Source organism: Periplaneta americana, chromosome 12 (assembly GCF_040183065.1).
Source record: "Periplaneta americana isolate PAMFEO1 chromosome 12, P.americana_PAMFEO1_priV1, whole genome shotgun sequence".
In the NCBI taxonomy this organism is placed as follows: Eukaryota; Metazoa; Arthropoda; class Insecta; order Blattodea; family Blattidae; genus Periplaneta; species Periplaneta americana.
In genome coordinates, this window is record NC_091128.1 from 165,158,917 (window position 1) to 165,183,743 (window position 24,827).

A 24,827-nucleotide genomic window follows, 5' to 3' on the forward strand; every position below is an offset into this window, starting at 1 on the left:
ACTGCTCCATGATGCCGACTGCAGGTGAAATGCTATGATCCACGGAATGGACTGTCACATGCCGCACATCTCTCCCTTTTATAATGACCGAGTACAAGCCATTTAGAAAACACTTGGTTCCCATGCCCCACCCTGTAGATTAGTATGTATTTCTCACATCGCCCTGCTTTTTGTACATTACAACAATAGTAATCATTGTGAATTACTGCCAACATTAACAAATTACTTAAATATACAGGGTGTAACAAGGCCTCACCGACAAACTTTGAGGGATGGTAGATCACACAGAGGGAATCATGTTCTTCATGAGGTATGCCTCCTTTTCAAAAGCTCATTCTGCATCGTGTATGTTGCATAAGTTGGATCGGGGTAATTTGAGTATAGTGGGGTAATTTAGGTGTAAGTTACAATTTATTGAATAAAGATTTACCCAATCTTCAAAAAAAAAAAAAAAAAAAAGCATGCCAATTTAATATACTGCATATTGTGTCTATTTTACAATTATCTGTGAAGGAGTGTTAAAAGTTTGTCTTAATCACACTGATAATACCTGGTGAAAAAAACTGTTTTTCTTGTTTATCAGTGCATGAAATGACAAATCACATTCAAAGCAATATTGTTGGGGAACCAACTCTGATATAGTAACAAAATTCATGTGGCCTATGTATACATTACACAGGTTTAGAACATTTTGTTTTTAATATGTAGTAAAACTGTATCTTCGGGAAATTTCTTCGTACCTTAAAATTATCCATTTTTGCATAACAAGACCTTTTATTGATCCAGAATATTTTTTAAATATTTTTCTCGCAAATATTCTAAGTTTCTGTTATTCATTTCTACTTAAAGTCAGTGTCTTACAAGCGGAAATTCGTGTTGGTTTAATTATTGATTTATATACGTCGAGTTTTCTTTTCCTAGATCATATATTTATTTTTTATAAGGTTTAAGAGGGCAAAATAACATAGTGTCATTTTGGATTCTTGTGTTACTTTCATTTGAGGGGGGTCAGCGCAACAGTGGTCTAATCCTCATCAATGCGAAAAATTCCTATGTGACATATTTATTGATTTTTAGATTTTTGCTCTATTAAATAACTTAACTAGTAATACAGCAAATAATAAAATCTCCTATATGTAATTATTTTTTTTCTTTCGAAAATGTAAGAATTCACAATCCCCTATGTACGGCTGCCATAGGATGAATAAATGTGTTTTTTCCTCCTACTGAAAAATTGTATATTTTGCACATAGGAGTTATTGCAGGAACAACGACGATATGTATCCTTTTGACTTTGTCGATTGCACATGTTTTTGCCCACTGGCTGTAATGATATTCAATAAATTGAATAATTTTAGTACGCACGTTCCATTACGGCAGCCGTGGCGAGAACGTGACTCGCGAGACATTGTGGCTCGCAGTGATGCTGTGCATTTCGCTTGCTTCTAACCTCCGCCAACCCCCACCCTCTCACTCACTGGAGTCAAACTCCGTTCCATTTGTATTTGTCTCTGACCTGCGAATGGCATATGTCTCTCTCGAACCCATGTACGAAAGTTCCAAGTAGGATGGGAGGACGCATTTTTTGCTGTCAATATGATGAGAATATTAAATGTATGATTTGTTCACAAGTATTACGAGGAAAACAGTTGTATAACATAAAACGGCATTATACTACATGTTACTGATGAAACATTAAAAAGTTAAGTGTTATTGTTGTTATCATCATTATCATCATTATTATTATTATTATCATCATCATCATCATCATCTCTGTACGTCGACCCTTTTTCAGCAGATGTACGAATAATGCGGTTAGCTCCTCAGTTTCAACTCACTGATTTACTATTTGATGTCAGATGAAAGCTAGATGTAAGGACTTGACATATGTTGAACTTTCAAATCTTTGCCAAAAATAAATATCCGAAGCTTCGTTCTTTCGCTTGCTCTGTTGAAGCCATGTTCGCTACAACTTACGTTTGTGAAACATTATTTTCAACAATTGGAATAGTAAAAACCAAATTTAGATCACGACTGACAGACAAATACCTTCGTGATGAACTACGACTGGCAGTAAGTGACATAATTCCTGATTTTGAAACTTTGTCGCAGAGACATTCTGAAGACAGTTAATTTTAGGTTGTGATATTGTTCATTTCTTTCTTCGTTACACGTACTAATCATTAGTTTGTAACCTTGTACTGTATAAAATTATATTTAAGCGCTTGACGTAAGGACAATGAAAATCCGTTAATAAGTCAGACAGTTGCTTCACTTCCTCTTCGGGTGTCCGCCTCCCTCCATATGTGCTATGCACGTTGCAGGTTACACAGTGGCTCGGCGCACGATTACATTTTCGCCACCGCTGCATTACAGTAATTCAACGAAGTAAATTATAAACCGAAATGTTACTGATAACATTATAGAGAACAGAATCTTTGTGAAGTGCATAAAACGTGTAAAAAGAGAGCATTTCATCCTCGTGTCTCTGCTTGTTCCTCTAGTCGATATTCTCGCTTTAAATCCCCGAGTCTTGTACTGGACATGTTTGCTGCGTACATGTCGCCTGCCGGCTGGCTTCCCGCCGAGCGGGCGCGCCCGTTGGGTTGCCGCGCTGCTACGGTTCAGATCAACAAGTTCCCTCGTTTGTTCGAAGTCCTCGGGAATGCGATGCTGGTTATTTTCAGCTGTTCCGGTTCCGCCGCCGGCCGCCGATCCGCAGGATTGAGCAATATTCGAATCGTTCACCTCGCGGAGTGAAATGGAGCGACCGCGGTGCCTACGTGGCAGCGTGTTGGGCTCTAGCAGGCGGTTTATCGCAACGTGACTGGAGTCTTGTACAAAGTATGCTGGATGAAGTGGTAAGCGGTGCTGCTTTCCTCAGACGACCTATATTTACTCCATCGTTTAGCCATTAACAACACGCTAATCCCTTATTCATCTGTCGTAAAAAAATCTTGGCTTCTTTTTTGATAATAATCTAAGTTGGAATTTTCAAGTTAAAGAAACGATAAAAAAAATCTGTTCCTCCATTCACTGTTTGAGTCGCTTGAGAAACTTCTTGCCCCAGCAACTAAAACTTACCCTAGTACAAACCCTAGTAATGCCGCACTTCGATTATTGTGACGTTTTGTTAAGTGACCTAAGTTCTGAATTGTCAGTCAAGTTACAGCGAGCTCAGAATATGTGCGTCAGATACGTGTGCAACATCCGACGATATGACCACATATCACCGTCCTTCGCAAGTCTTTCGTGGCTCCGACTTAAAGAACGCAAGAACTTTACACTCTTTGTCTTTACTCTATCGAATTCTGCACACCTCAACACCTAATTACCTTTCGTCTCGTTTCTCCTATCTATACTCTAACCACGACGTAAATACAAGATCACTTATCTGTGGCACGCTAAGTATACCTCTTCATAGAACATCTTGTTATTCATCATCTTTTACAGTATCCACCTCACGTCAATGGAACTCCTTGCCACAAAGTATTAGGGGCTGCAAGACAATAAACACCTTTAAAAACAGCTTAAAAGATAACCTTATTAGCATTTCACTCCAATCATACTGATTTAAACTATCACCGACTACATTGTTACTTCATTCTTTAGACATCATCCTGATAGTGCTGTATTTTCAAAATTGTCTCATAATAATCTCTTTCTATTATCTAATATTATTTGAAATATATTAAGAACATTCTATGTATTTTAGCTTAATTCTGCTATATAGTTTGTATTTCAGTGTCTAATTAATAGTTCATAGTATTTCGTTGTTTAATTCGTAAATAACTCTTGTATACATGTAACTCTCATCTAAATCAAATTGTTGAATTCTTTGTAAGTTCATGCATATGTATATACACTTTTTGCTGGTTGTGTGGAAGAGAAGGCCTTACGGCCTTAACTCTGCCAGCTAAAATAAATTATTATTATTATTATTATTATTATTATTATTATTCTTTTCGTAGCACATCATTAATCGTTTATGTGTAGTCACTGCAGTTAAAGAAGAACGTTAAACAAGGCATCTTCATGATACTCAACAACCAACTCTACGATCACAGCTATTCTCATTGTCAGCAACCTGCAATACCGAGAACATCACCACTAATTACAGTCACAGAATCATTACTGCCATTAAAACACTACCAGTTTACATCATAAACAATTCATCACTTGAGCTATACAGACTACTATTCAGTTTACTGTATATCAGCGGTGGCGAAAATGTAATCGTGCGCCGAGCCACTGTGTAACCTGCAACGTGCGTAGCACCTATGGAGGAGGCATCCGAAGGGGAAGTGAAGCAACTGTCTGACTTATTAACGGATTTTCATTTTCCTTACGTCAAGCACTTAAATATACTTTTATACAGTACAAGGCTACAAACTAATGTTTAGTACGTGTAACGAAGAAAGAAATGAACAATAAATGAATAATAGGCCTATCACAACTTAAAATTAACTGTCTTCAGAATGTCTCTGCGACAGAGTTTCAAAATCAGGAATTATGTCACTTACTCCCAGTCGTAGTTGATCACGAAGGTATTTGTCTGTCAGTCGTGATCTAAATTTGGTTTTTACTATTTTAATTGTTGAAAATAATCTTTCACAAACGTAAGTTGTAGCGAACATGGCTTCAACAGAGCAAGCGAAAGAACGAAGCTTCGGATATTTATTTTTTGGCAAATATTTGAAAGTTCAACATTTGTCAAGTCCTTACATCTAGCTTTCATTTGACATCACATAGTAAATCAGAGAGTTCAAATTGAAGAGCTAACCGCATTAGGCCTATTCGTACATCTGCTGAAAAAGGGTCGACGTAGAGAGCTGATGATAACAACAACAATAACACTTAACCTTTTAATGTTTCATCAGTAACATGGAGTATAATGCCGTTTTATGTTATACAACCGTTTCCTCGTAATACTTGTGAACAAATCATACATTTAATATTCTCATCATATTGACAGAAAAAAAATGCGTCCTCCCATCCTACTTGGAACTTTCGTACATGGTTTCGAGAGAGACATATGCCACTCGCAGAGACAAATACAAATGGAACGGAGTTTGACTCCCGTGAGTGAGAGGGTGGGGGTTGACGGAGGTTAAAAGCAAGCGAAATGCACAGCTATCACTGCGAGCCACAGTGTCTCGCGAGTCACGTTCTCGCCACGGCTGCTGTATATTCAATTTTATTCATCAGTTAAACTATACATAAATATACAATTCACTGATAAACAGATTAATTCAGTTTGCAAGAATATTTTAGTTACTTACTGGTTTTTAAGGAACCCGGAGGTTCATTGCCGCCCTCACATAAGCCCGCCATTGGTCCCTATCCTGTGGAAGATTAATCCAGTATCTACCATCAGATCCCACCTTCCTCAAATCCATTTTAAATATTATCTTCCTATCTATGTCTCGCCTCCCCAAAGCTTTTTTTCCCTCCGGCCTCCCAACTAACACTCTATATGCATTTCTGGATTCGCCCATATGTGCTACATGACCTGACCATCTCAAACGTCTGGATTTAATGTTCCTATTTGTGTCAGGTGAAGAATACAATGCGTGCAGTTCTGTGTTGTGTAACTTTCTCTATTCTCCTGTAACTTCATCCCTCTCAGCCCCAAATATTTTGCTAAGAACCTTATTCTCAAACACCCTTAACTTATGTTCCTCTCTCAAAGTGAGAGCCCACGTTTCACAACCATAAAGAACAACCGGTGATATAACTGTTTTATAAATTCTAACTTTCAGATTTTTTGACAGCAGACTGGATGACAAAAGCTTCTCAACCGAATAATAACAGGCATTTCCCATATTTATTCTGCGTTTAATTTCCTCCCGAGTATCATTTACATTTGTTACTGTTACTCCCAGGTATTTGAATTTTTCCACCTCTTCAAAGATAAAGTTCCGATTTTTTATTTCCATTTCGTACAATATTCTGGTCACGAGACATAATCATGTACTTTGTCTTTTCGGGATATACTTCGAAACATATCTCTTTACTTGCTTCAAGTAAAATTCACGTATTTTCCCTAATATTTTCTGGATTTTCTCCTAACATATTCACGTCATCGGCATAGACAAGCAGCTGATGTAACCCGTTCAATTTCACACCCTCTCTGTTATCTTGGACTTTCCTAATGGCATACTGTAGAGAAAACTTAAAAAGTAAAGGTGATAGTGCATCTCCTTGCTATAGGCCACAGTGAATTGGAAACGCAACTGACTGAAACTGACCTATACGAACTCTGCTGTACGTTTCACTGAGACACATTTTAATTAATCGAACTAGTTTCTTGGAAATACGAAATTCAATAAAAATATCATATAAAACTATACAAAATTGTACAATTCACATCAAGTAGATTAATTCAATTACAAGCATAAACAATTCATCAGTTGAGCTATACAGACTACTATTCAATTTACTGTATATTCAATTTTATTCGTCAGTTAAGCTGTACAAAAACATATAATTCATAATAAAGAGATTAATTGAATTTGCAAGAATATTTTAGGTGAGCTATATATAATTGTACAATTAATATCAAGTAGATTAATTCAATTTACAAGCATGTACATTTACTTAGTTGTGGAGAAGGCATCTATGAGTATGTAGAAATTTTGTTAATTCTGTTCTAAACCTTTTCTCATGGTCCTTCAAAGCTTTAAGATAGTTAGGCAGTACATGAATAGTGAACTTTTTTATAACAGCTTAGACAAACAGAGGATGCATGGAAATCTGATTTATGGCTTGTATTAAAATTATGAATAAACTAGCCGTACCCGTGCGCTCCGCTGCACCCGTTAGAAATAAATATAAAGTATTTACGGTACATAATTAAAATAGGACATTTGATCCAGGCAATATTCGTGTTTGATAGAAGGATAAATCGTTTATTATGTTACTTAATTTAAATTGAATTAAAAAATTAAAATGCTATCATTTTGATCCAGAGACCACTCATTTGGTCATAAAAATTATTTTAGGAAATACAGGAAACGAATGTCTATCAAGTTTCCTGTGCATAAGAAGCTATTTTAATCTTACCTGTCCTCGATTAACTCAGAAGTTACTGTAATAACATTATAGCATTATGTCCATCTAGAGAAACTACACTTTCCAATGGTGAATTAATAATTAATTATACAAATCGGCTAATTTAGCTTTCGATATTACTTCATACAAACACAGAAACATTCTCTGTAGGCTATGTTTCATAGCTTTCGATTGTTGTTGTCCAAGGCCCCTTATAGACGAATCATTTGTTTTTTATTTCATTACACCGCTTTAGATGGCATTATTATTGCAATTTTGAAACTCATTTATCTCATTAAATATCAGTCCTATAAAAAATTTTGCATGGAATAAAAGTTATCGGAAATTATGTTTAAAGAAACGTTTGTTATGTAATATTTTTCACGAAAATTAATAATAAGGGAGATATTTCGATTTATTTAATTCAAGCCCCTTTTTAAATAAAATATTTTGAATGCCATATAGCTTAAATTCTAAGTTACAACTAACTTAATTTATATTACAATTTTCATATAAATTGGTTCAGCCATTATCACGTGAAAAGGTAACAAACATCCAGATAGACAGACAGTCATACAAACAAAAATTTCAAAAAAGCGATTTTCGGTTTCAGGGCGGTTAATTATATATGTTAGGACCAATTATTTTTGGAAAATCGAAAATTACCAGAAAAATTTCGGCTACAGATTTATTATTAGTATAGATTGATTAGTGGGCGGCCGGGTAGCTCAGTTGGTTACGGCAGCTGGCTACGGACTGGAAGGTCCGGGGTTCAATCCCAGGTGGTGACAGGATTTTTTCTCGTTGCCAAACTTTCAGAACGGCCCCGAGGTTCACTCAGCCTCCTATAAAATTGAGTACCGGGTCTTTCCCGGGGGTAAAAGGCGGTCAGAGCGTGGTGCCGACCACACCACCTCATTCTAGTGCCGAGGTCATGGAAAGCATGGGGCTCTACCTCCATGCCCCCCAAGTGCCATCATGGCATGTTACGGGGATACCTTTACCTTTTACCTTTTATAGATTGATTAGTACTAAATGTACCTTGGGTTTTTAGTGTGAAACATCATCAGGGGAAAAAACTTACTAATTCACTACTCTTTCTAGTAATGTTTCCAGGACTATTATTGAACCTAATAAGTTACTATTGCTACTACTACTATTACTAGAACCACTACCACCCTCGCTACTGGTATTTCTGCCGCTACCACATGTACCCCGAGCTGCTTTATTATGAATGGTATCGCGTTACAGTCTGTAAAGTCTGTAAGAGGCACTTGACCGACGACGATTCACAGGCGCGACACGAAATATGAGACCAATTGCTGAGACGACGGCGCTCTGGTGCCAATCATATCCGAACACTAACCAGCCCTAACAAGCCGTTCTGTTGGAATGCTTTGACGAGGTGTTGGTACAGGGACTGTACCATCTTCAACACGTGGCAGTTATGTAACATTGTTTAACGAAATATACCGACTGAAAGACACGATCAGGGCAAGACTTTGAAGAGTGGTGTGTTGATCATCTCAAGACGCAACATTAGATAGAACTTGTATATTTTTGCTTTATGAACATGAAAGATGCTCATAAAATGCTTTTATATATGAAACTACATGCTCTGGTTAGGAAATCTAATGAGAATAGAAGAATAGTCCCTGGTAAAAGTTACTTGAAAAGAACCACAAGATGGAAGGAGACCTTTGGGATGACCCAGGAGGAAATAGGAGCATGAAGAAGGTAGAGAAGCTTGGAGGAAAATTGTAATTGAGGCCAAAAACCTTCTGAGGTTTGATGCACCAATGTGATTTATTGATTGATTGACTGACATGTTGTTGGGCCCAGTTCCATAAACATCGCCAATCGGATTTAAGGTTTCAACGAAGATCAAAAAATGAACTGCGTTTTGTGTTTATTTATGATCTATAACATCGATCCTAAGCTATGTGTACTTGGATCTTGATTACCTAAACCACGGAAACATATGTGGCAACAGCGCGAACATATGTGGAGTAACGGTCAGCGCGTCTGGCCGCGAAACCAGGTGGCCCGGGTTCGAATCCCGGTCGGGGCAAGTTATCTGTTTGAAGTTTTTTCAACTCAATTTGAGCAAATGCTGGGTAACTTTCGGTGTTGGACCCTGGACTCATTTCACCGGCATTATCACCTTCATATCATTCAGACGCTAAATAACCTAGATGTTGATACAGCGTCGTAAAATAACGCAATAAAATAAAAAAACAGCGCGAAATATGAGGACAAATTGTAGTGAGTTAGTTCACAATGCATTATTCTATAATCATTTGTCTCTTTGGTAAGCAACACGCGTAATCAAAAACGTAACCATGGAGAATCACAAGAAGAAGTTGCACCCAGCATATTTTAAAAGTGAAGATACTATACTTATATGTTTATTGGAATTATTCTTTAAAATAAATTACAGAGAACAGAAGAGCCGATTCTGTTACCGCCAAACATAAAGAGGAGATTTGGTAACAAGTTGCTACAGCGTAGACCCATCCGTGCACGAATGTAATTTCAAGGAAGTGGAAATATCTGAAGTTGTGTTATGAAAGTACAGACGTGAAATCAAACCTAAGTCATACAATAATAATTGCCATGTATATCTGATCTTAGGTCAAGACGAAAAGATCTTGGATTAGTTTTTATACAGAGTCGGCAGAAGAAGAGACATGTGTACATGAAACCAAGTTCAGTCTAGTCTGCTGGTACTGTACAGTGACGTTCCAAAAAAAGGCAACTAATTTATCAAACATTAAAATAAAATGATTGTTAGAGGAGAAAAATTCTATAGGACCAAAAAATTAATCTTTACATAGATTAAAATAAAAAACCTTTCATGCGAAATTTTCAAAATTAATTAATATGCATTTCCTTTCGGCTTCTGTCATAAGCACAAGTGCAATACTTACTCAACATACATATTAATTCTACACAACATACACAACTTATGAAGTACAATACATGGTACTGTTACAATGTAGCCTACTACAACACACATTCTGAAGGTCTCAAAACTAAACTTTCTTCGGTAGTCGGCAAGATAAAGTTTATATTGGGAGAAGCTCCGCTCTACATCACATGATGTAATGGATTTATTTTAGTAGGTTATTTTACGACGCTTTATCAACATCTTACGTGATTTAGCATGTGAATGAGATGAAGATGATAATGCCAGTGAAATGAGTCCGGGGTCCAGCACCGAACGTTATCCAGCATTTGTTCATATTGGGTTGAGGTGGAAAAGCCCGGGAAAAAACCTCAACCAGGTAACTTGCCCCGACCGGGAATCGAACCCGGGCCACCTGGTTTCGCGGCCAGACGCGCTAACCGTTACTCCACAGGTGTGGATGATGTAATGAATGCAAAACGAAAAAACACTAAGTCATTGAAATCTATCTTCGCTTCCCCAGCAGTGTCCGTAGACTTCTTCCCTGCTAGCATGTCTTTTATATCACAGAATATTGCATATATTCTTAGACATCACATATGTAGATAACCACATGTACAGATCAAAACTAGACTACTAGCTATCTCCTGTCCTCTCTTCTGATAAAGTGAACTAGGTGTACGGGACTGTTTTTATTGTCAGAACAGTACCTCCTCTCCCTGCCTTATGAGTATGACTGAGTAAATAAAGCACATGGGACGACAGGTAGGTCGCTACCATCACTGCCCCCACCCACTACAGTCCAGCTATCCAACTTGAAATCGCACTGTTTTCATCTATCGGGTCTGAAGTCTCTAAGCCTGGTCATAATACACTGCTCTCTTGAACTAACTGAGTATATTGGGAAATAAATCAATGGCTTTCCCAAAACAGGCTATGAAATATTTCATATAAAACAATTTTCATCTCGAAAAGGAATCAAAAACGAGCAAAATTGTATTGATCTTCTTTGTTTGAAATATCTCAAAGAATAACCGCCTGAAATTAATGACATTACTTGCGGTCCACTTTATATATGTCCAAAATAAATTAAAAGATTTATTCAAATATCCTTACGTCGAGCCCCATAAGGAAGAATATCACTTTTATAAAGATCAAGGCACATTCTTACGAAAATTTGCATGAAACATAAAGTATAAAATTTGATCAATATATTCATTAATCGTCCCAAAGAGAAAGGGCCTAAATCCACAGAAATGCAAAAATTACTTACCACAGGAAAATAATCAATCTTGATAGACACATCTTCCACATTGAAAGTGTCGAAGTTCTACTAACATTAATGGCACTGTAAGCTTGACAATTAATATTTGAGGAGAAACATTCGCTCCGGCGCCGGGGATCGAATCCGGGTCCTTGGTTCTACGTACCAAGCGCTCTGACCACCGAGCTATGCCGAATTCAATCCACAGCACCGGACCGAACCTTCCTCCTTGAATGTTTCCCTTTTGGCCTGGTTCGGTCCGGTGCTGTGGATTGAATTCGGCGTAGCTCAGTGGTCAGAGCGCTTGGTACGTAGAACCAAGGACCCGGGTTCGATTCCCGGCGCCGGAGCGAATTTTTCTCCTCAAATATTAATTGTTAATATTACAGATATTATTCTGTAGGACAAATTAATAATAAAAAAATATCTATAATATACTCTAAGCTTGTCTGTGTCTTTGATTCAAAGAGATAGGTTGTACAGAGTGATTTATATAGAACTAACACATTTCTTTCTTTCTTTATTTCAAATCGAATGATGCTAACCACAGTTTGTTATACCTCAAATGTAGAGTATCTTTGGGAGATTACTAATCTCTACAGCTAATGCCGAAAATTCTTTATTTATTCGGCTTAAAATTCATTAATGACCAGTTTTTAACGTTAAATTAAGCAGGAGTTTTGATTCCCTGTGACGAGATACGCAGATGGAGATATTAATAATTTATTTATTTATTTATTTATTTATTTTATTGCTAGTAAGTATGAAATGAATACAAGTTAATACAATGTAAGATAAACTATCCCACTCCTGAATGAGTAAGACTCGTGCTCAGGAGGGGATTCCAATACGGACAAAAATGAAATTAAAATTGAGATTGTATACAGACTAAATAGTGTTTAATATTTTTAAACCCAAACTATAAATCCAATACAATTTTTTTTATTAATTTGGAGAGGATTCGTGGTTAAAATAATATTAGAATAAAATTTGTTTAATAATCTGGCACCTTGACTCTTGCTATGATAAAAAGCTGCATTTGTTTTACATTAAGTTTCAGACAAACTGAGAGAATTCGTATTTTTAGTTTTATATTTATGTCTATATCTTTCAAAGTTATTAAAATTTATGAGAAAATATTTTAATAAAATAAAATAATGAATTTCTTTAATGTTGAAAACTTTGAAATGTTTAAACAATTCAGTTGAGTAATCTTTCTGTTTTTTAAACAAATTTTAATACTTTTTTCTGTAGTAAAATTAACGGATTTGTAAGTTCCACCCCAACCGTATGTAAACATAGATTGAAATAATGCTAAAGAAATTGTACGTGAACAGTTAATTGACAAAATATTTCTTAGAACAAGAAAGTAATATAATGTTTTTCGTAATTTATTACAAATATAATGAATATGATTATTCCATTTTAAATGATTATCAATAATTATATCAAAGTATTTAACCTCATTAATTACATTAATAACTGAACAATTGCAATTTATATGGGAACAATGAAAATTATGCATTTTAATTTAAATTGGTTTATTACCTTTATTATTTAAAAAAATGTAATAGTTATTGTTTTATCCTTATTAATTACAAGTGACTTTAAATCGAACCATTTTTTGGTTAATTTTAAGCTGCAATTTGCATTATAATAAGCATCAGTCCAAGTTTTTCGACTAAAAAGTAAAACAGTATAATCACATACGAATATAAATCACCTTCATACTCTTTAAGGTCTGTCATTAAAAGGTCATTAATATATATATTAAAAATAAAATCGGTCCAGGGACTGATCCTTGCGGAACTCCTATTTTAAATTTAATAAATTCACTTAATTCATTATCAATTTTAGTAGCTTGAATTCTATCATTTAAATGAGATTTTAATAAATTAAAAGCATTATTTTTAATTGCAGTGCCGAGGTCATGAAAGCATGGGGCTCTACCTCCATGCCCCCCAAGTGCCTTCATGGCATTTGACGGAGATACCTTTACCTATAACTTTTATTTTTAATTCCAAGATAATTTAATTTCTCTAATAATAATTGATGATTTACTTACTTACTGGCTTTTAAGGAACCCGGAGGTTCATTGCCGCCCTCACATAAGCCCACCATTGGTCCCTATCCTGAGCAAGATTAATCCATTCTCTATCATCATATCCCACCTCCCTCAAATCCATTTTAATATTATCTTCCCATCTACGTCTCGGCCTCCCTAAAGGTCTTTTTCCCTCCGGCCTCCCAACTAACATTCTATATGAATTTATGAATTCGCCCATACGTGCTACATGCCCTGCCCATCTCAAACGTCTGGATTTAATGTTCCTAATTATGTAAGGTGAAGAATACAATGCGTGGAGTTCTGTGTTGTGTAACTTTCTCCAATCTCCTGTAACTTCATCCCTCTTAGCCCCAAATATTTTCTAAACATCTTATTCTCAAACACCCTTAACCTATGTTCCTCTCTCAAAGTGAGAGTCCAAGTATCACAACCATACAGAACAACCGGTAATATAACTGTTTTATAAATTCTAACTTTCAGATTTTTTCACAGCATACTGGATGATAAAAGCTTCTCAACCAAGTAATAAAAGGCATTTCCCATATCTATTCTGTGTTTAATTTCCTCCCGAGTGTCATTTATATTTGTTACTGTTGCTCCAAGATATTTGAACTTCTCCACCTCTTCAAAGATAAAGTTCAAATTTTTATATTTCCATTTCGTACAATATTCTCGTCACGAGACATAATCATATACTTTTTCTTTTCGGGATTTACTTCCAAGCCTATCTCTTTACTTGCGTCCAGTAAAATTCCCGTGTTTTCCCTAATCGTTTGTGGATTTTCTCCTAACATATTCACGTCATCCGCATAGACAAGCAGCTGATGTAACCCGTTCAATTCCAAACCCTCTCTGTAATCCTGGACTTTCCTAATGGCATACTCTAGAGCAGAATTAAAAAGTAAGGGTGATAGTGCATCTCCTTGCTTTAGCCCACAGTGAATTGGAAACGCATCAGATAGAAACTGACCTATATGAACTCTGCTGTACGTTTCACTGAGACACATTTTAATTAATCTAACTAGTTTCTTGGGAATACCAAATTCAAGAAGAATATCATATGAAACTTCTCCCTTAACCCAGTCATATGCCTTTTTGAAATCTATGAATAAATAAATGATTACTTACAGTATCAAAAGCTTTTATTATATCCAAAAATATACCAACGCACTTAAAACCTGGATCAAGTACCTTAATAATTTTGTGAGAAACATTGAAAATGGCATTCTCCACGGTGCAGATGCGGTGTCCTTTTTCATATGGACTCTTCTGTTGCGTTTTGAATGTTTGATACGCGGGGCGACGACCGTCCACGATATCGATTCGTGTCGGAGTTACGTCACGTCCTCTCCTGCGTTTGCTTTCTTTCTTAAGTATGTTGAACTAATTAAACGTGTACAACTTATCCCTTGTTGCGTATGCGAAAAGGTATAACCATGTGCACACAAATGGAGAGTGTTTGTGTTGTGGGCTGAACTGGTGAAGCAACAAGATCAACACCTTTTGTTTGTACTAACTGCACCTTCATGTATGCTTGTAAAATTGACTTGTCTGTCAGCCGCCTCAAGTTTGTTCACAAATAATAGTCTTCCATATCGAACTGCAGAGGCAGACATCCGAACTTTGCGTTAATCTAACCCCAGTGGGGATTGTCCTCAGACACAGAATACTAAAACAATAATTTCATACCAGGTTTTTTTCCTCAGATTTAAAAAAGAAGATATAAGATAAAAGACTGACAAATATATAACTACATCAATTTTGTTAATAATAACAGTGGATGTTTCCATACAAACGATTTATTAGCCTCGCCACAGATACACTTGTTTATGCTCGTCACTATTTCTGTCTCTAGAGATTTCACAAAATTTATATTTTCCCCTCCATTGAAAAAAATATTTCGTCGTGATACCTCTAGCACCCAAACTGAAATTTGATAAATATATTTTGTATGTATGTATTTATTCACACTGTAAATGGGTATATATCCGGTGGAAGTGGTAACTAATTACACTTAATAATGACAATAATAAATACAACTAATAAAAATACAATTAATAATAAATTAATATTAATACTACTACTACTACTACTACTACTACTACTACTACTACTACTACTACTACTACTACTACTACTACTACTACTACTACTACTACTGCTACTACTACTACTACTGCTGCTACTGCTGCTGCTGCTGCTGCTGCTACAAAAAATCTGAAAGTTAGAATTTATAAAACAGTTACATTACCGGTTGTTCTTTATGGTTGTGAAACTTGGACTCTCACTTTGAGAGAGTAACATAGGTTAAGGGTGTTTGAGAATAAGGTGCTTAGGAAAATATATGGGGCTAAGAGGGATGAAGTTACAGGAGATTGGAGAAAGTTACACAACATAGAACTGCACGCATTGTATTCTTCACCTGACATAATTAGGGACATTAAATCCAGACGTTTGAGATGGGCAGGGCATGTAGCACGTATGGGCGAATCCAGAAATTCATATAGAGTGTTAGTTGGGAGGCCGGAGGGAAAAAGACCTTTAGGGAGGCCGAGACGTAGATGGGAAGATAATATTAGAATGGATTTGAGGGCGGTGGGATATGATGATAGAGAATGGATTAATCTTGCTCAGGATAGGGACCAATGGCGGGCTTATGTGAGGGCGGCAATGAACTTACGGGTTCCTTAAAAGTCAGTAAGTAAGTAGTAAGTACTACTACTACTACTACTACTACTACTACTACTACTACTACTACTACTACTACTACTACTACTACTACTACTACTACTACTACTACTAGGGAGCATCCTAAATTAAATGAAGCACGATCGCTTAAAATAACATTTAAAGTAAATCTAATTTGTATCTTAACCCTAAGTTCGAACTAAGACCCACGAGTATGATATGTTCATACCTGCACAAGTACCTTTCAGCACTACACTCATTTCGCTGTCAACTCACTCACTGCACTGGAACCACGACACATTTCACTGATACTATCCTGATTTCACTAACACTTCAAAAGCATTTTACTGTTCAAATACTTTGCACTGCCGCTATAAACTGTAAAGCTTCACTGACAGGAACACGCTTCACTTACACAACACACTTCACTGACACAACACACTTCTTCACTGATACAGCACTTCAATAACAAACATCAATTACACCATTTAAATAGTGTGTATAATATAGTACGGTCTATTAGTAAAGTCCTTAGCCTAAGCCTATTTTTACTAATACTAATATTGTATTTATTCTGGAAATAAGGAATAGTTAGACTCATAGATATTTTGTTTTTCAGTATTAACTTCCTCTGATTTTAAGAATATTCCAAGAAGATGTTCGGAGTTATATTTTCGTCTTCAATCGCCCCCCCCCCCTTTCCGATAATACATAAATAATATCTATACGGCGAGGCGGTTGCTGTCGTCTGGGATACAACAATTTTTTTAGTGGCTTTGAGTTCTTTTTTCTGGTTTCTATATGCTTATATAAATTGTGTTAACACTCGCTGAGTGTTTATGTTTATTTTATGATTATGATTATTATTATTATTTTATTATTATTACTAGCCGTACCCGTGCGCTCCGCTGCACTTGTTAGAAATAAATATAAAGTAATTACATAATTAAAATTGGACATCTGATCCAGAGAACATTCGTGTTTGATAGAAGGATAAATCGTTTAATATGTTACTTAATTTAAATTGTATTTAAATAATTAAAATGCGATCATATTGATCCAGAGACCACTCATTTAGTGCAATGATAATTCCTTTAACATGTTTCTTAATTGTTATTACATGCAAATAATTAAAATGTGATCATTTGGTTCAGAGAACATCCGTTTTTGGTGCAATTTGGTCCCATCAAAATTGTTCTTGGAATGAAACGTATCGGAAATCATTTTTAAAGAAACTTTTGTTATGTAACATTTTTCACAAATTTCGATTGTTGTTGTCCAAGACCCCTTATAGACGAAGTAATTTGTTTTTATTTAATTGCAGCACCTTAGATGGCGTTATTTTAATTTTAAAACTAATTTATCTCATTAAATATCAGTCCTATCAAAATTGTGCATAGAATAAAACTTATTGGAAATCATTTAAAAAAAAACTATTGTTGTGTAACATTTTTCAAGAAAATTAATAATAAGGGAGATATTTCGATTTATTTAATTCAAGCCTTCTTATAACCCCCCTTTTAAATAAAGTATTTTGAATGCCATATAGCCTAAAATCTAAGTTACAACGAACTTAATTTATGTTCCAATTTTCATATAAATCGGTTCAGCCATTATCGCGTGAAAAGGTAACAAACATCCAGACAGACAGACATACAAACAAAAATTTCAAAAAAGCGATTTTCGGTTTCAGGATAGTTAATTATACATGTTAACACCAATTATTTTTGGAAAATCGAAAATTACCAGAAAAATTTTGGCTACAGATTTATTGTTATTATAGATTATTATTATCATTATTATTATTATTATTATTATTATTATTATTATTATTATTATTGATGTCTATAAAATTTATGTGGAAAATTACCTCAGTTCTTATCTGGAGCCAACATTTCAAACATTGGTTCCTTCAGAGAGTTTTAATTTACCCTCCAAGGTAAAGCTGCGAACCTAAAAAACCCCGACTCTGCTTATGACAGAGTTTATTGCAATAAGGCGCATGATTAGAGCAAAAGAAAATTTGTCCGTCGTATTTATTTGCATTCGTGTCTGCATGGCCGTCGTGTTCATTAAACAGCCAGTTTGTTGTCTGTGTAACTATGGTGACAGAAACAAAACTTCCGTGCGAGCTGCCATAATAGCAGCGATGAGGTTCGGATAAGGCGGCGGGTTGTGATGGGGGAGGGGGTGCTGATTAAAGGGTATCAATTATTGTGGAAAGGACGGACAGCGCTCTGGCGGTTTGAACATAGCGAGTAATGGAATATACGAGTCGAGATATGCACGGCGAGCGCAAAGTTCTGGTCTGGTCTGGCGTCGCATATTGATGAATCTAGTAATTATTTATGTCCATTTTGAAATGAGCGTGCAACAGCGTAGTGGAGTGATGCATAATGAAGTTGCAAATTAATTCTGTAACGCCTTTGGAAAACAAAACTCCATCATCGACAGTTTATACGTGCTAATTTGTAATATATTTTAATTAAATAAATAAATTCGTTTTATTATGAACAACTAGAATTATTTAAGTATTATCGTTTTAGTTATTTAAAATTTAATTCAAAGTGTTAGTTTAGATATTATAAACATATTTTAATTTGTTGCTCACAATTTAGACTAAAATATAATTTTAACTTTTCGACAGCTTTCACAATTAAATATATATATATATATATATATATATATATATATATATATATATATATATATCTTCATTCAAAGTGGAAAATTTTATAGTTAATCTGAAATTTAGATTAAATACACCTTTTTAATTATTAATAATTTCTACTAAAATGCGCCGTTTTCCATAAAACGGATCATTTTAATTATCAACAATTTCCATTAAAATACGTAATTTTAATTATGAAAATTTTTTATTAAAATACGTAATTTTAATTATGAAAAATTTTGATTAAAATACGAAATTTTAATTATGATAAATTTTGATTAAAATACGTAATTTTAATTATCAACAATTTCTATTGAAATACGTAATTTCAATTATCAACAATTTTTTATTAAAATACGTAATTTTAACTCCTACCAATTTCTTTAAAAATACGTCATTTTAATTATCAACAACTTTGATTAGAATACGTAATTTTAACTACTACCAATTTCTTTAAAAATACGTAATTTTAATTATCAACAATTTTGATTAAAATGCATAATTTTAACTGCTACCAATTTCTTTCAAAATACGTCATTTAAATTATCAACAATTTTGATTAGAATACGTAATTTTAACTACTACAAATTTCTTAATTTTAATAATCAACAATTTTTATTGCAATACGTAATTTTAATTATCAACAAATTTGATGAAAATACGTAATTTTAATTATCAATAATTTCGATTGAAATACGTAACATTAATTACCAACAATTTTGATTAAAATACGTAATTTTAATTATCATAAATTTTGATTAAAATGCCTAATTTTAATATTCAACAATTTCCATTAAAATACGTAATTTTAATTACAACAATTTTGATTAAAATATATAATTTTAATTATAAAAAATTTTGATTGAAATACTTAATTTTAATTATAAACAATTTTGATTAAAATACGTAATTTTATTTATCAGCCATTTTTATTAAAATACGTAATTTTATTATCAGCAATTTTGATTAAAATGCGTAATTTTATTTATCAGCAATTTTGATTAATATACCTAATTTTAATTATCAGCAATTTTGATTAAAATACGTAATTTTAATTATCAATAATTTTGATTGCAATACGTAATTTTAATTATCAACAAATTTGATGAAAATACTTAATTTTAATTATCAACAAATTTGATGAAAATACGTAATTTTAATTATCAATAATTTCGATTGAAATACGTAACATTAATTACCAACAATTTTGATTAAAATACGTAATTTTAATTATCATCAATTTTGATTAAAATGCCTAATTTTAATATTCAACAATTTCCATTAAAATACGTAATTTTAATTACAACAATTTTGATTAAATTATATAGTTTTAATTATCAAAAATTTTGATTGAAATATTTAATTTTAATTATCAACAGTTTTGATTAAAATAGGTAATTTTATTTATCAGCCATTTTGATTAAAATACGTAATTTTATTTATCAGCAATTTTGATAAAATACGTAATTTTAATTATCAATAATTTTGATTGCATTACGTAATTTTAATTATCAACAATTTTGATTAAAATACGTAATTTTAACTACTACCAGTTTCTTTAAAAATAAGTCTTTTTCAATTACTGCTAATTTCGATTAAAGTATGTCATTTTAAATATTTATAATTTTGATTAAAATTTAATTATCGATAATTTAATTTTAATATTCAATATTTTAATGATAGATAACTTTGAGTAAGATGCACTAATTTCATAACTGACAATTTCGATTAAAACACCATTTCAGTTGTCGACAATTTTCATTATAATACACCACTTAATTATATACACCTACAATTAAAATGTACTACATCAGTTATCGAAAATTTCTATTAGAATAAACCATTTTAATTATCAAGTAATTCGATTAAATTGTACCGTTTTAGTTGTCAACAATTTCCATTCAATTAGAGCATTTTTGTTACCTACGATATCGACTAAATAGTCCTACACTGTTTTACGTATCGACAATTTGTATTAAAATACATAATTTTAGGTGTTCATAATTTCTATTAAAATACACCATTTTAATTATCGATAATTTCCATTAAAATGTGTTGCTTTAATTATCGACAATTTCGATTAAAATACACGATTTCAATTATTGATAATTTCGATTAATATACACAATTTTAATTGTTGACAATTTCAATTATAATTGTACTATTTCAATAATTATAGATCACTTTGATTAAGATGTATCATTTCGATTATCGACTAATTCGATTCATGTACACTATTTTCGTTATCCGCAATACCTATTATTACAGACCATTTTAATTATCGATCATATTTACTAAAGGAGACCATTTAAATATCTATAATCTCGAATAAAATAGAAAACTTTGTGTATTGAAACCATACACTGAATAGATAATTTTAATAATGGACCATGTGAAGTAGAATTTATGTTGACAATTTGATTGAAATAGGCCATTTTAGTTTTAGACAATTTATTATTTAGACCAAAGTAAATATTTTCACTTATCGACCAGAGAGGGAGAGACAGATTAGGATTAAATATGTACCTTAATATAGACCGTGCACTCAAAATATATTACTTTAAATGTAATTGATGTAGATTGGGATAGATGAATGTTATCGAGGAAGCAGACTAGTATATGTGTACTGTAGTATGATTACTGAATAATTTGAACTGTAGTTAATTTTAATTGTAGATAAACAGAGGCAATGCCACTTCAATTTACAATGTGAATGCTTTAGTCGGGAATATAATTACTACTTTGAGCTGGGACTGAAAGACATTTTCTCACTTATCAAAAGATAGGCGACAATAGTTAACTTTAATGGTCAATAGTAGTTGTAGAAAAGTTGGGAAATATATAATTTTAGTGCAGTGATAGTGTTTGAGAGATTACGTGAAATTACTTAAGGGTATACTGAAGTGAAATGACATTTTTCATGAAAAACGTCAATTTGTTGTTTGTAATTAAAAAAAAAATCTCGATGTTTGCAGATGCTTCTCGAAAAATTTCAGAGACTTGCGCCCATTAGAAAACTTGTTTTGTTTTGGTAGCCACTTTTAAATGTGTGCGCTCTTTAAATCCCACGCAGTCTCTGCTGCTTAAATCCATCTTTCGTGGTTTTTAGTTTTTGCAAAATTTTGAGCTAATTGCTTGAAGTTTTTTCACACCTTCCTCTATCTATACTGTATGAAAGTTCGCATGGAAGTCAATAGGATTTCAAAGAGATTAAGGGCGGAATTCATAGTCGTCACATATAAATGACTGAACCCTTAAGTGGTTACTTATACTAATTTCTAATTCATAGTTGTCCCTCATTCACATAATGAGTGATTAATTAAGTGAGCTGATCTATGCCCTTAAGTGACCACTCATTTTCAAAATGGATACTGAGAATGATTTTGAGGATTTTGTGGAGTTTGTTGAACGAAATGAGGAAAATATACGTGTCCCAAAAAGGTATATTAGAGACTTGGAGAATCCTGTGGAAATGTATAGTGAACTAGAATTTAAGAAGCGATATCGTTTTCAGATCAATTCGAAGTTGTTACTCTAGCCAAATTGATCGTTTTTTATTTATTTATTTACTTCCCGGTACTTATTTATTTATTTATTTATTTATTTATTTATTTATTTATTTATTTATTCCAGCCCTTTGGACGAACTTTTTCTCCTGTAAAATTTTTTATCTCTATGTAAATGTTTATATTTAGTTTTTATATATGTAATTGTAACGGTGAAAATATTGTTAATCAAATAATTTTTTATTTTATTTTTTTTCATAAGTGTATATTATTTTTGGGAGTGTTTTTGTAAGTAATTTTATGAGTTTGTTATTGATATGCTGATAAATTATTTGTACGAGAAATATAAGAAAGTTAATTTGATAAAATAATTAATAAAACATTTTATTTATTTATTTATTTATTTATTTATTTATTTATTTATTTATTTATTTATTTATTTATTTATGTCTATAACAGGGCAAAGCCCCAATTAAAATAGACAGTACAGATATTTGTTTTAAAAAACACAGAATTGCATATAACATGAAAAAAGAGATAAAATAGATACAAGTGTAATTACAAATAAAAAATAAAAAATAAAAAAATAGATACTACCTAAATAAAAGACACAGATCTAGATATAGTGAAAAATTTCAAATAAAATAAATTAAAAAGAGTTAAGTATAGATAGGCCTATCATAGCCAAAAATGTAAAATGTAGCTATAATTGGCAAATTACAGAGTAAATATAACACTATGTTAATAAATTCAATATACAGTATTATATAGTAGGCCTAATAGGCTTAATTAATTTATTTAAGAAATTCACTACTACAGAACATGTGTTCCAATTAGGATATCTGATTATAACTATAACTACCATGTAACTAGAATTTAACATATCATGAAACTATTGCTGCATATAACTTACTCAGTACTATAATATTGATAACTCGTTGTTATAGCAACTCCACATGCAGAGCTGCTTTCGATTAGTTCAATGAGAGTCAGCTTTTGTTATGACGTCATGTCCGGCAGCTGTAAGTGAGCACTCATTACGTGAAAATAAGTGCTGTCTATGAATTCGGAATTGACTTAAGGGTTCCCTTATTATGAGCAAACATTTATTACTTAAGGGTTCACTCATTTTATAAGTGACGACTATGAATTCCACCCTAAATAAATAATATGTAGACTCGTGGCAATTTTATACAGCTACTGTAATGTAAGCAATTTTTTAGACAAAACACTTCAAATTTTAATGTCAGTTGTCCTATGTTGAATATAATAGTAAATTTTCAGTTAAAAAATTATCAGAGATGAAAAATAATTGAAATAATTTTTATGATACACTTTTTGAAATGTATAAAATATTTAGGTACCAATTGAGCTGAAAATTTGTATATACAGAGTAAGTCGTAAGTAATGCCATTAATTCCAGAGGGTTATTCTTCGAGATATTTCAAACAAAAAAGTTGATACATCTTGATTACACAACATTTAACACTGTATCACTTCGTAATATGTATGATAAGTACTTTCTTGTGTTAAATATTAACGTACCTTGTGTTCTTGTGTTTGTGTTTGTGTTGTAATACGTAAGACAAAACAAAACCATGAAAAAACAGAAGAATACAACACAAACACAACAACACAAAAAATACATCACACTAACTTACGAAAACAAAAACACGCATAAAATTGCAACCTCATTCAAGAAATTAAACTACAACATCGCATACAGAACAAATAACACTCTACAAAAACATCTCAACACATAAACAACACAAACAAACAAATACAACCACACAGGCGTATACAAACTCAAATGTAACACTTGCAACAACTTCTACATAGGACAGACAGGCAGATCATTTCAAACACATTACAAAGAACACATCACAGCCATAACAAAATTACAAAACGCATCCACATATGCAGAACACATCACAAATGCCAACCACACCTACAGAGACATCAACACAGACATGGAAATACTGCACATCCAACCAAAAAGCCAGAAACTCAACACACTAGAACAATATGAAGTATACAGACACACGAAAACACACCCCAACGATATTCTCAACATACAACTCAATTTCAAAACACATACACTCTTTGACTCTACACTACGAACGCACCCACACAGGAAACAAGAAGCGCCAAGACCAACAACGACCAGTTCCGAAGATGACCGAAAATAGGTCGAAACATGTTAACAAGGTACGTTAATATTTAACACAAGAAAGTACTTATCATACATATTCCAAAAAAGTTTAATATAAATTTGCTTTTTTTTTTTTTTTTTTTTTGCTTCTCTTTCGAGACAAGTTGTTTTATATGAAACATTTCATTTCGTGGCGAGAACATAGCACGAAATGAAAATATAAAAATTTGAAATTTATCCTTTGAAGAGGTAAAAAATATTCAAATATCTTGGAGCAACAGTAACAAATATAAATGACACTCGGGAGGAAATTAAACATACAATGATAATGGGAAATGCCTGTTATTATTCGATTGAGAAGATTTTGTCATCTAGGCTGCTTTCAAAAAAAGTTAGTATTTACAAAACAGTTATATTGCCGGTTGTACTTTATGGTTGTGAAACTTGGACTCTCACTTTAAGAGAGGAACAGAGGTTAAGAGTGTTAGAGAATAAGTTGCTTAGGAAAATATTTGAG

At 33.1% G+C, this 24,827-nt stretch overlaps 1 protein-coding gene across 1 annotated transcript in view; it reads left to right on the forward strand.

Annotated features, from left to right (window-relative positions):
• The window catches only part of jp (junctophilin), a 334,334-nt gene that overhangs the window by 189,124 nt on the left and 120,383 nt on the right, over positions 1-24,827 (forward strand). The window lies entirely within an intron of this gene.